The sequence below is a fragment of the Nothobranchius furzeri genome, chromosome 17 (assembly GCF_043380555.1).
Source record: "Nothobranchius furzeri strain GRZ-AD chromosome 17, NfurGRZ-RIMD1, whole genome shotgun sequence".
Taxonomy (NCBI): Eukaryota; Metazoa; Chordata; class Actinopteri; order Cyprinodontiformes; family Nothobranchiidae; genus Nothobranchius; species Nothobranchius furzeri.
In genome coordinates, this window is record NC_091757.1 from 58,722,609 (window position 1) to 58,734,656 (window position 12,048).

Here is a 12,048-nt window from a genome sequence, read left to right on the forward strand (position 1 = left end):
ATCTGAATGGTCATTACAACATCATGAAGACAGTGCATGACCTTAGTGTCATGTTCACTAAATTAGAGGGGACAAATATGGGCATTTCACCATGAAAAAATCGACTTCCTGTAGTCAGGGGGCGGGGCTTAGGTGATGTCAGCTGTCCACATTGTCATTGTCTTGAGATGTGGTCAATGATCACACAGACACAGTTTGATATAGATCTGATCATGCACAAGGGAGTTGTTAAGTCAAGGAATGTAATGGCGAAAGGTCAAAGTTTGAGGCTTAGCCACGCCCACACCTTTATACTTATTTGAAATCCGATGGTTGAATTTTTCCCCCTTTGTCTTAAGAGTATGTAGCAGAAGTTTGAAGGCGATTGGTGAAAAGGGCGATGGTGCAACACTCTCCAAACAACGTGTGCGAAAACCACTAAATCGAGTACTTGGACCAAAATGGCCGACTTCCTGTGCGACTTTGCACTTAGCTCCAAGAGACTTTTTTGTAGGTCCTGAGACACCACATTAGTGTGCCAAATTTCGTGTTCCTCAGTGAAAGCATGGCTTGGGGCTGACAGTTTTAATGGTCCTAGGGGGCGTTATTTCAGAAAATAGGCCACGCCCACAAACTTCAGCTGTCCATTTCTATTATGGGTCAGAGTAGGATCACTCATCAGAAATTGTGTGGCGATGTCACAATGATTGAAGAAATGAGAGACAAACGTATTTCCATGGCGTGATGGTGAATTTCGCCATGCTCCCAAAGCCCCGCCTTTATTCGAAACCTGCCAGTACTATAAACCAAGTGACCTCAACTTGTCTGCTGCTATTTGCCAGTGATTGCTGGTGATTGGTTAAAAGGAGTCCAATAGGGAGCTGTGAAAAAAAGAGTGGCGTGGCGACAGGTCAAAGTTTGAGGCTTAGCCACGCCCACACCTTTATACTTATTTAAAATCCGACGGTTGAATTTTTTCATCTATGTCTTAAGAGTGTATACCAGATGTTTGAAGGTGATTGGTGAAAAGGGCGATGGTGCAACACTCTCCAAACAACGTGTGCGAAAACCACTAAATCGAGTACTTGGACCAAAATGGCCGACTTCCTGTGCGACTTTGAACTTGACTCCAAGAGACTTTTTTGTAGGTCCTGAGACACCACATTAGTGTACCAAATTTCGTAATCCTCAGTCAAAGCATGGCTTGGGGCTAATAGTTTAAATGGTCCTAGGGGGCGCTATTTCAAAACATAGGCCACGCCCACAAAATTCAGCTGTCTATTTCTCTTGGAGCTCAGACTAGGATCACTCACCAGAAGTTTCGTAGCAATATCACGATAACTGAAGAAATGAGAGACAAACGTATTTCCATGGCGTGATGGCGATTTTCGCCATGGTCCCAAAGCCCCGCCTTTTTTCAAAACCTGCCAGTACTGGAGACCAAGTAACCTCAACTTGTCTACTGCTGTTTGCCACAGAATCCTGGTGATTGGGTAAAAGGAGTCCAGTAGGGAGCTGTGAAAAAAAGAGTAGCGTGGCGACAGGTCAAAGTTTGAGGCTTAGCCACGCCCACACCTTTCAACTTTTGAAAAATCCGACGGTTGAATTTTTTCCCCTATGTCTTAAGGGTATATAGCAGAAGTTTGAAGGAGATTGGTGAAAAGGGCGACGGAGCATCACTCTCCAAACAACGTGTGCGAAAACCACTAAATCGCGTACTTGATCCAAAATGGCCGACTTCCTGTGCGACTTTGAACTTGACTCCAAGAGACTTTTTTGTAGGTCCTGAGACACCACATTAGTGTACCAAATTTCGTAATCCTCAGTCAAAGCATGGCTTGGGGCTAATAGTTTTAATGGTCCTAGGGGGCGCTATTTCAGAAAATAGGCCACGCCCACCAGATGTTCACATCAGATCTTTTGGGGGGCCGGACTAGGATCACTCACAAGAAGTTTCGTGACGATATCTTTGGAAATGACGAAATGGGAGGCAAACGTAAGGCCAAGGCGGTACGCCTGAATTCGCCGCGCCACCACAGCCCCGCCCTCTGCCGAAAACTCCCATAAAGTGACGCCAAGCAACCCCCACTTGTCTTGAGTTACCAGCTACAAATTTGTGGTGATTAAGTGAAATGGGGCAATTTGGGACCTTTCACAGTAAAACTTGATCTTTTTGGTCCTGAGGGGGCGGGGCTTGTGTGATGTCATCATCCGACCTTTCAATTTACTTTGTGGGTGGATGACGAATGACCACAGAAAGTTTGGTAACTCTATTCCATTCAGTTATGAAGTTATAGCAATTTAAATATTTTTGGCGAGTAGTCAAACTTCGAGGCCTGGCTCCGCCCCTTCAACATATACGAAAACTCAGAATCCTTATCTCATTTTGTTCGCCCATCCCTTCTGAGCAATTTTACACAATTTTTGAGACGATCGTGCGAAAAATGATCGAGCAATCCAATCAGAAACGGACCCTAAAAACGGCAAAAACGGCAAAAAATCGCCATTTCAACCCAAAATGGCCGACTTCCTGTTTGATATTGACCATGGTTGCAAGAGACTTTTCTGTGCGGACTGTTGAGTACTACAAGTGTACCAAATTTCATAACTGTACGATAAACTAAGCTTTATGGAGAGGGGTTTTTTTCACTTTGTAGGGGGCGCTGTTCAGCCATTTTCTTTGCGATTTTTTTGGGACCTTTAAAATATCAAATTTTTCACCAGGCCTGACAAGTGTGCAAAATATTGTGAGTTTTGGGGTATGTTAAGGTCCCCAAAAAGCTGTTCAAAGGGGGCACGGAATAACAAAAAATAATAATAATCAGAGCAAAAACAAGAGGCCTTCGCAGCGCTTTCGCTGCTCGGGCCTAATTAAAGCTGCAAGCAGCGTCGTTCGGCCCTCGCAGCTCCGCGCCGCTCCGGCCTGGCCGGCAGCCCGGGGCACCAGGGCACGTCTGGCAGAACAGAAACGTCACCCACCCCGACACCAGAAACCGCAAATGGCCTCCTAGTCCGCACCTCACCCTGACTCAGCATCCCCTCTGAGCTCACCATTAAATTGAATTGTAAGGTCACGACGTCATGCCAGAATTCACCATGGCATCAAAGCCCCTCCCTATCTGGAAAGCTATCAGATCTGAATGGTCATTACAACATCATGAAGACAGTGCATGACCTCAGTGTCATGTTGACTAAATTAGAGGGGACAAATATGGGCATTTCACCATAAAACAATAGACTTCCTGTTGTCAGGGGGCGGGGCTTAGGTGATGTCAGCTGTCCATAATGACGTTGCCTTAAGATGTGGTCAGTGATCACACAGACAAAGTTTGATATAGATCTGATCGTGCACATGGGAGTTATTAAGTCAAGTAATGTAATGGCGAAAGGTCAAAGTTTGAGGCTTAGCCACGCCCACACCTTTATACTTATTTAAAATCCGACGGTTGAATTTTTTCCACTATATCTTAAGAGTATCTAGCAGAAGTTACAAGGCGATTGGTGAAAAGGTCGACGGAGCATCACTCTCCAAACAACGTGTGCGAAAACCACTAAATCGAGTACTTGGACCAAAATGGCCGACTTCCTGTGCGAATTTGCACTTGGCTCCAAGAGACTTTTTTGTAGGTCCTGAGACACCACATTGGTGTACCAAATTTCGTAATCCTCAGTCAAAGCATGGCTTGGGGCTGACAGTTTTAATGGTCCTAGGGGGCGCTAATTCAGAAAATAGGCCACGCCCACAAACTTAAGCTGACCATGTCTATTGGGGGTCAGACTAGGATCACTCGCAACAAATTTCGAGGTGATATCACGATAAATGAAGAAATGAGAGGCAAACGTATTTCCATGGCGTGATGGCGAATTTCGCCATGCTCCCAAAGCCCCGCATTTTTTCAAAACCTTCCAGTACTGGAGACCAAGTGACCTCAACGTGTCTGCTGCTATTTACCAGAGATTCCTGGTGATTGGGTAAAAGGAGTCCAATAGGGAGCTGTGAAAAAAAGAGTGGCCTGGAGAAAGGTCAAAGTTTGAGGCTTAGCCACGCCCACACCTTTATACTTATTTAAAATCCGACGGTTGAATTTTTTCCTCTATGTCTTAAGAGTATATAGCAGAAGTTTGAAGGCGATTGGTGAAAAGGGCGACGGAGCATCACTCTCCTAACAACGTGTGCGAAAACCACTAAATTGCGCACTTGGACCAAAATGGCCGACTTCCTGTGCGACTTTGCACTTGGCTCCAAGAGACTTTTTTGTAGGTCCTGAGACACCACATTAGTGTACCAAATTTCGTAATCCTCAGTCAAAGCATGGCTTGGGGCTGACAGTTTTAATGGTCCTAGGGGGCGCTATTTCAGAAAATAGGCCACGCCCACCGGATATTGACATCAGATCTTTTGGGGGGCCGGACTAGGATCACTCACAAGAAGTTTCGTGACGATATCTCTAGAAATGACGAAATGGGAGGCAAACGTAAGGCCACGGCGGTACGCCTGAATTCGCTGCGCCGCCAAAGCCCCGCCCTCTGCCGAAAACTCCCATAAAGTGACGCCAAGCAACTCCCACTTGTCTTGAGTTACCAGCTACAAATTCGTGATGATTAAGTGAAATGGGGCAATTTGGGACCTTTCACAGTAAAACTTGATCTTTTTGGTCCTGAGGGGGCGGGGCTTGTGTGATGTCATAATCCGACCATTCAATTTACTTTGTGGGTGGATGCCGAATGACCACAGAAAGTTTGGTAACTCTATTCCTTTCAGTTTTGAAGTTATAGCAATTTAAATATTTTTGGCGAGTAGTCAAACTTCGAGGCCTGGCCCCGCCCCTTCAGTATTTACAAAAAGTCAATTTTATTGTCTCATTTTGTTCGCCCATCCCTTCTGAGCAATTGTACACCATTTTTGAGACGATCGTGCGAAAAATGATCAAGCAATCCAATCAGAAACGGACCCTAAAAACGGCCAAAACGCCAAAAAATCGCCATTTCAACCCAAAATGGCCGACTTCCTGTTTGATATTGACCATGCTTGCAAGAGACTTTTCTGTGCGGACTGTTGAGTACTACAAGTGTACCAAATTTCATAACTGTACAATAAACTAAGCTTTATGGAGAGGGGTTTTTTTCACTTTCTAGGGGGCGCTGTTCAGCCATTTTCTTTGCGATTTTTTTGGGACCTTTAAAATATCAAATTTTTCACCAGGCCTGACAAGTGTGCAAAATATTGTGAGTTTTGGGGTATGTTAAGGTCCCCAAAAAGCCGTTCAAAGCGGACACGGAATAATAAAAAATAATAAACAGAGCAAAAACAAGAGGCCTTCGCAGCGCTTTCGCTGCTCGGGCCTAATTAAAGCTGCAAGCAGCGTCGTTCGGCCCTCGCAGCTCCGCGCCGCTCCGGCCTGGCCGGCAGCCCGGGGCACCAGGGCACGTCTGGCAGAACAGAAACGTCAACCACCCCGACACCAGAAACCGCAAATGGCCTCCTCGTCCGCACCTCACCCTGACTCAGCATCCCCTCTGAGCTCACCATTAAATTGAATTGTAAGGTTACGGCGTTACGCCAGAATTCGCCATGGCATCAAAGCCCCTCCCTATCTGGAAAGCTATCAGATCTGAATGGTCATTACAGCATCATGAAGACCGTGCATGACCTTAGTGTCATGTTGACTAAATTAGAGGGGACAAATATGGGCATTTCAGCATAAAACAATAGACTTCCTGTATTCAGGGGGCGGGGCTTAGGTGATGTCAGCTGTCCACATTGTCATTGTTTAAAGATATGGTCAATGATCACACAGACAAAGTTCGAAAAAGATCTGATCATGCACATGGGAGTTATTAAGTCAAGTAAAGTAATGGCGAAAGGTCAAAGTTTGAGACTTAGCCACGCCCACACCTTTCAACTTTTGAAAAATCCGACGGTTGAATTTTTTCTCCTATGTCTTAAGAGTAAATAGCAGAAGTTTGAAGGCGATTGGTGAAAAGGGCAACGGAGCATCACTCTCCAAACAACGTGTGCCAAAACAACTAAATCGCGTACTTGGACCAAAATGCCCGACTTCCTGTGCGACTTTGCACTTGGCTCCAAGAGACTTTTTTGTAGGTCCGGAGACACCTCATTAGTGTACCAAATTTCGTAATCCTCAGTCAAAGAATGGCTAGGGGCTGACAGTTTTAATGGTCCTAGGGGGCGCTATTTCAGAAAAATGGCCACGCCCACAAATTTTAGCTGTCCATTTCTATTGGGGGTCAGACTAGGATCACTCACAACAAATTTCGAGGTGATATCTCGATAACTTAAGAAATGAGAGGCAAACGTATTTCCATGGCGTGATGGCGATTTTCGCCATGCTCCCAAAGCCCCGCCTTTTTTCAAAACCTTCCAGTACTGGAGACAAAGTAACCTCAACTTGTCTACTGCTGTTTGCCACAGAATCCTGGTGTTTGGGTAAAAGGAGTCCAGTAGGGAGCTGTGAAAAAAAGAGTGGCGTGGCGACAGGTCAAAGTTTGAGGCTTAGCCACGCCCACATCTTTCAACTTTTGAAAAATCCGACGGTTGAATTTTTTCCCCTATGTCTTAAGAGTATATAGCAGAAGTTTGAAGGAGATTGGTGAAAAGGGCGACGGAGCATCACTCTCCAAACAACGTGTGCGAAAACCACTAAATCGCGCACTTGGACCAAAATGGCCGACTTCCTGTGCGACTTTGCGCTTGGCTCCAAGAGACTTTTTTGTAGGTCCTGAGACACCACATTAGTGTACCAAATTTCGTAATCCTCAGTCAAAGCATAGCTTGGGGCTATTAGTTTAAATGGTCCTAGGGGGCGCTATTTAAGAAAATAGGCCACGCCCACTAAATTCAGATATCTATGTCGCTTGGGGGTCAGACTAGGATCACGCACCAGAAGTTTCGTAGCAATATCACGATAACTGAAGAAATGAGAGGCAAACATACTTCCACGGCGTGATGGCGATTTTCGCCATGCTCCTGAAGCCCCGCCTTTTTTTGAAACCTGCCAGTACTGGATACCAAGTGACCTCAAGTTGTCTACTGCTGTTTGCCAGAGATTCCTGCTGATTGGGTAAAAGGAGTCCAGTAGGGAGCTGTGAAAAAATGAGTGGCGTGGCGACAGGTCAAAGTTTGAGGCTTAGCCACGCCCACACCGTTAAACTTTTGAAAAATCCGACGGTTGAATTTTTTCCTCTTTGTCTTAAGAGTATATAGCAGACGTTTCAAGGAGATTGGTGAAAAGGGCGACGGAGCATCACTCTCCAAACAAGGTGTGCGAAAACCAGTAAATCGCGTACTTGGACCAAAATGGCCGACTTCCTGTGCGACTTTGCACTTGGGTCCAAGAGACTTTTTTGTAGGTCCTGAGACACCACATTAGTGTACCAAATTTCGTAATCTTCAGTCAAAGCATGGCTTGGGGCTGACAGTTTTAATGGTCCTAGGGGGCGCTATTTCAGAAAATAGGCCACGCCCACCGGATGTTCACATCAGATCTTTTGGGGGGCCAGACTAGGATCACTCACAAGAAGTTTCGTGATGATATCTTTAGAAATGACGAAATGGGAGGCAAACGTAAGGCCACGGCGGTACGCCTGACTTCGCCGCGCCGCCACAGCCCCGCCCTCTGCCGAAAACTCACATAATGTGACACCAAGCAACCCCCACTTGTCTTGAGTTACCAGCTACAAATTTGTGGTGATTTAGTGAAATGGGGCAATTTGGGACCTTTCACAGTAAAACTTAACCTTTTTGGTCCTGAGGGGGCGGGGCTTGTGTGATGTCATCATGCGACCATTCAATTTACTTTGTGAGGTGATGACAAATGACCACAGAAAGTTTGGTAACTCTATTCCATTCAGTTATGAAGTTATAGCAATTTAAAAATTTTTGGCGAGTAGTCAAACTTCGAGGCCTGGCCCCGCCCCTTCAGTATTTACGAAAAGTCAATTTTATTGTCTCATTTTGTTCGCCCATCTCTTCTGAGCAATTTTACAGAATTTTTGAGATGATCGTGCAAAAAATGATCGAGCAATCCAATCAGAAACGGACCCTAAAAACGGCCAAAACGGCAAAAAATCGCCATTTCAACCCAAAATGGCCGACTTCCTGTTTGATATTGACCATGCTTGCAAGAGACTTTTCTGTGCGGACTATTGAGTACTATAAGTGTACCAAATTTCATAACGGTACGATAAACTAAGCTTTATGGAGAGGGTTTTTTTTTCATTTTCTAGGGGGCGCTGTTCAGCCAATTTCTTTGCGATTTTTTTGGGACCTTTAAAATATCAAATTTTTCACCAGGCCTGACAAGTATGCAAAATATTGTGAGTTTTGGGGTATGTTAAGGTCCCCAAAAAGCCATTCAAAGCGGCACCGGAATAATAAATAAAATTAAAGCTGCAAGCAGCGTCGTTCGGCCCTCGCAGCTCTGCGCCGCTCCGGCCTGGCCAGCAGCCCGGGGCACCAGGGCACGTCTGGCAGAACAGAATCGTCAACCACCCCGACGCCAGAATCCGCAAATGGCCTCCTAGTCCGCACCTCACCCTGACTCAGCATCCCCTCTGAGTTCACCATTAAATTGAATTGTAAGGTTACGGCGTTACGCCAGAATTCGCCATGGCATAAAAGCCCCTCCCTTTCTGGAAAGCTATCAGATCTGAATGGTCATTACAACATCATGAAGACAGTGTATGACCTTAGTGTCATGTTCACTAAATTAGAGGGGACAAATATGGGTATTTCAGCATAAAATAATAACTTCCTTTAGTCAGGGGGCGGGGCTTAGATGATGTCAGCTGTCCACATTGTCATTGTTTACAGATATGGTCAATGATCACACAGACAAAGTTCGAAAAAGATCTGATCATGCACATGGGAGTTATTAAGTCAAGTAATGGCGAAAGGTCAAAGTTTGAGGCTTAGCCACGCCCACACCTTTCAACTTTACAAAAATCCGACGGTTGACTTTTTTCCCCTATGCCTTAAGAGTATATAGCAGAAGTTTGAAGGCGATTGGTGAAAAGGGCGAAGGAGCATCACTCTTCAAACAACGTGTGCGAAAACCACTAAATCGCGTACTTGGACCAAAATGGCCGACTTCCTGTGCAATTTTGTGCTTGGCTCCAAGAGACTTTTTTGTAGGTCCTGGGACACCACATTAGTGTACCAAATTTCGTAATCCTCAGTGAAAGCATGGCTTGGGGCTAATAGTTTAAATGGTCCTAGGGGGCGCTATTTCAGAAATTAGGCCACGCCCACATATTTCAGCTGTCTATGTCTCTTTGGGGTCAGACTAGGATCACTCACCAGAAGTTTCGTAACAATATCACGATAAATGAAGAAATGAGAGGCAAACGTATTTCCATGGCGTGCTGGCGATTTTCGCCATGCTCCCAAAGCCCCGCCTTTTTTTGAAACCTTCCAGTACTGGATACCAAGTGACCTCAAGTTGTCTACTGCTATTTGCCAGAGACTCCTGCTGATTGGGTAAAAGGAGTCCAGTAGGGAGCTGTGAAAAAAAAGAGTGGCGCGGCGACAGGTCAAAGTTTGAGGCTTAGCCACGCCCACACCTTTCAACTTTTGAAAAATCCGACGGTTGAATTTTTTCCCCTATGCCTTAAGAGTATATAGCAGAAGTTTGAAGGCGATTGGTGAAAAGGGCGACGGAGCATCACTCTCCAAACAACGTGTGCGAAAACCACTAAATCGCGTACTTGGACCAGAATGGCCGACTTCCTGTGCAATTTTGTGATTGGCTCCAAGAGACTTTTTTGTAGGTCCTGGGACACCACATTAGTGTACCAAATTTCGTAATCCTCAGTCAAAGCATGGCTTGGGGCTATTAGTTTAAATGGTCCTAGGGGGCGCTATTTCAGAAATTAGGCCACGCCCACATATTTCAGCTGTCTATGTCTCTTTGTGGTCAGACTAGGATCACTCACCAGAAGTTTCGTAACGATATCACGATAAATGAAGAAATGAGAGGCAAACGTATTTCCATGGCGTGATGGCGATTTTCGCCATGCTCCCAAAGCCCTGCCTTTTTTTGAAACCTTCCAGTACTGGATACCAAGTGACCTCAAGTTGTCTACTGCTATTTGCCAGAGACTCCTGCTGATTGGGTAAAAGGAGTCCAGTAGGGAGCTGTGAAAAAAAGAGTGGTGCGGCGACAGGTCAAAGTTTGAGGCTTAGCCACGCCCACACCTTTCAACTTTTGAAAAATCCGACGGTTGAATTTTTTCCTCTATGTCTTAAGAGCAGATGGCAGAAGTTTGAAGGAGATTGGTGAAAATGGCGACGGAGCATCACTCTCCAAACAACGTGTGCGAAAACCACTAAATTGCGTACTTGGACCAAAATGGCCGACTTCCTGTGCAACTTTGCACTTGGCTCCAAGAGACTTTTTTGTAGGTCCTGAGACACCACATTAGTGTACCAAATTTCGTACTCCTCAGTCAAAGCATGGCTTGGGGCTGACAGTTTTAATGGTCCTAGGGGGCGCTATTTCAGAAAATAGGCCACGCCCACCGGATGTTCACATCAGATCTTTTGAGGGGCCGGACTAGGATCACTCACAACAAGTTTCGTGACGATATCTTTAGAAATGACGAAATGGAAGGCAAACGTAAGGCCATGGCGGTACGCCTGACTTCGCCGCGCCGCCACAGCCCCGCCTTCTGCCGAAAACTCCCATAAAGTGACGCCAAGCAACCTCCACTTGTCTTGAGTTACCAGCTACAAGTTTGTGGTGATTAAGTGAAATGGGGCAATTTGGGACCTTTCACAGTAAAACTTGACCTTTTTGGTCCTGAGGGGGCGGGGCTTGTGTGATGTTATCATCCGACCATTCAATTTACTTTGTGGCTGGATGACGAATGACCACAGAAAGTTTGGTAATTCTATTCCTTTCAGTTATTAAGTTATAGCAATTTAAAAATTTTTGGCGAGTAGTCAAACTTCGAGGCCTGGCCCCGCCCCTTCAGTAATTACGAAAAGTCAATTTTATTGTCTCAATTTGTTCCTCCATCTCTTCTGAGCAATTTTACACAATTTTTGAGACGATCGTGCGAAAAATGATCGAGCAATCCAATCAGAAACGGACCCTAAAAATGGCCAAAACGGCAAAAAATCGCCATTTCAACCCAAAATGGCCGACTTCCTGTTTGATATTGACCATGCTTGCAAGAGACTTTTCTGTGCGGACTGTTGAGTACTACAAGTGTACCAAATTTCATAACTGTACGATAAACTAAGCTTTATGGAGAGGGTTTTTTTTCACTTTCTAGGGGGCGCTGTTCAGCCATTTTCTTTGCGATTTTTTTGGGACCTTTAAAATATCAAATTTTTCACCAGGCCTGACATGTGTGCAAAATATTGTGAGTTTTGGGGTATGTTAAGGTCCCCAAAAAGCCGTTCAAAGCGGGCTAAGAATAATAAATAAAAAAGAATAAACAGAGCAAAAACAAGAGGCCTTCGCAGCGCTTTCGCTGCTCGGGCCTAATAAACGGAGCAAAAACAAGAGGCCTTCGCAGCGCTTTCGCTGCTCGGGCCTAATTAAAGCTGCAAGCAGCGTCGTTCGGCCCTCGCAGCTCCGCGCCGCTCCGGTCTGGACGGCAGCCCGGGGCACCAGTGCACGTCTGACAGAACAGAAACGTCAACCACCCCGACACCAGAAACCGCGAATGGCCTCCTAGTCCGCACCTCACCCTGACTCAGCATCCCCTCTGAGCTCACCATTAAATTGAATATTAAGATTACGGCGTTACGCCAGAATTCGCCATGGCATCAAAGCCCCTCCCTTTCTGGAAAGCTATCAGATCTGAATGGTCAATACAGCATCATGAAGACAGTGCATGACCTTTGTTTCATGTTGACTAAATTAGAGGGGACAAATATGGGCAGTTCACCATAAAACAATAGGCTTCCTGTAGTCAGGGGGCGGGGCTTAGGTGATGTCAGCTGTCCACATTGTCATTGTTTACAGATATGGTCAATGATCACACAGACAAAGTTCGAAAAAGATCTGATCATGCACATGGGAGTTATTAAGTCAAGTA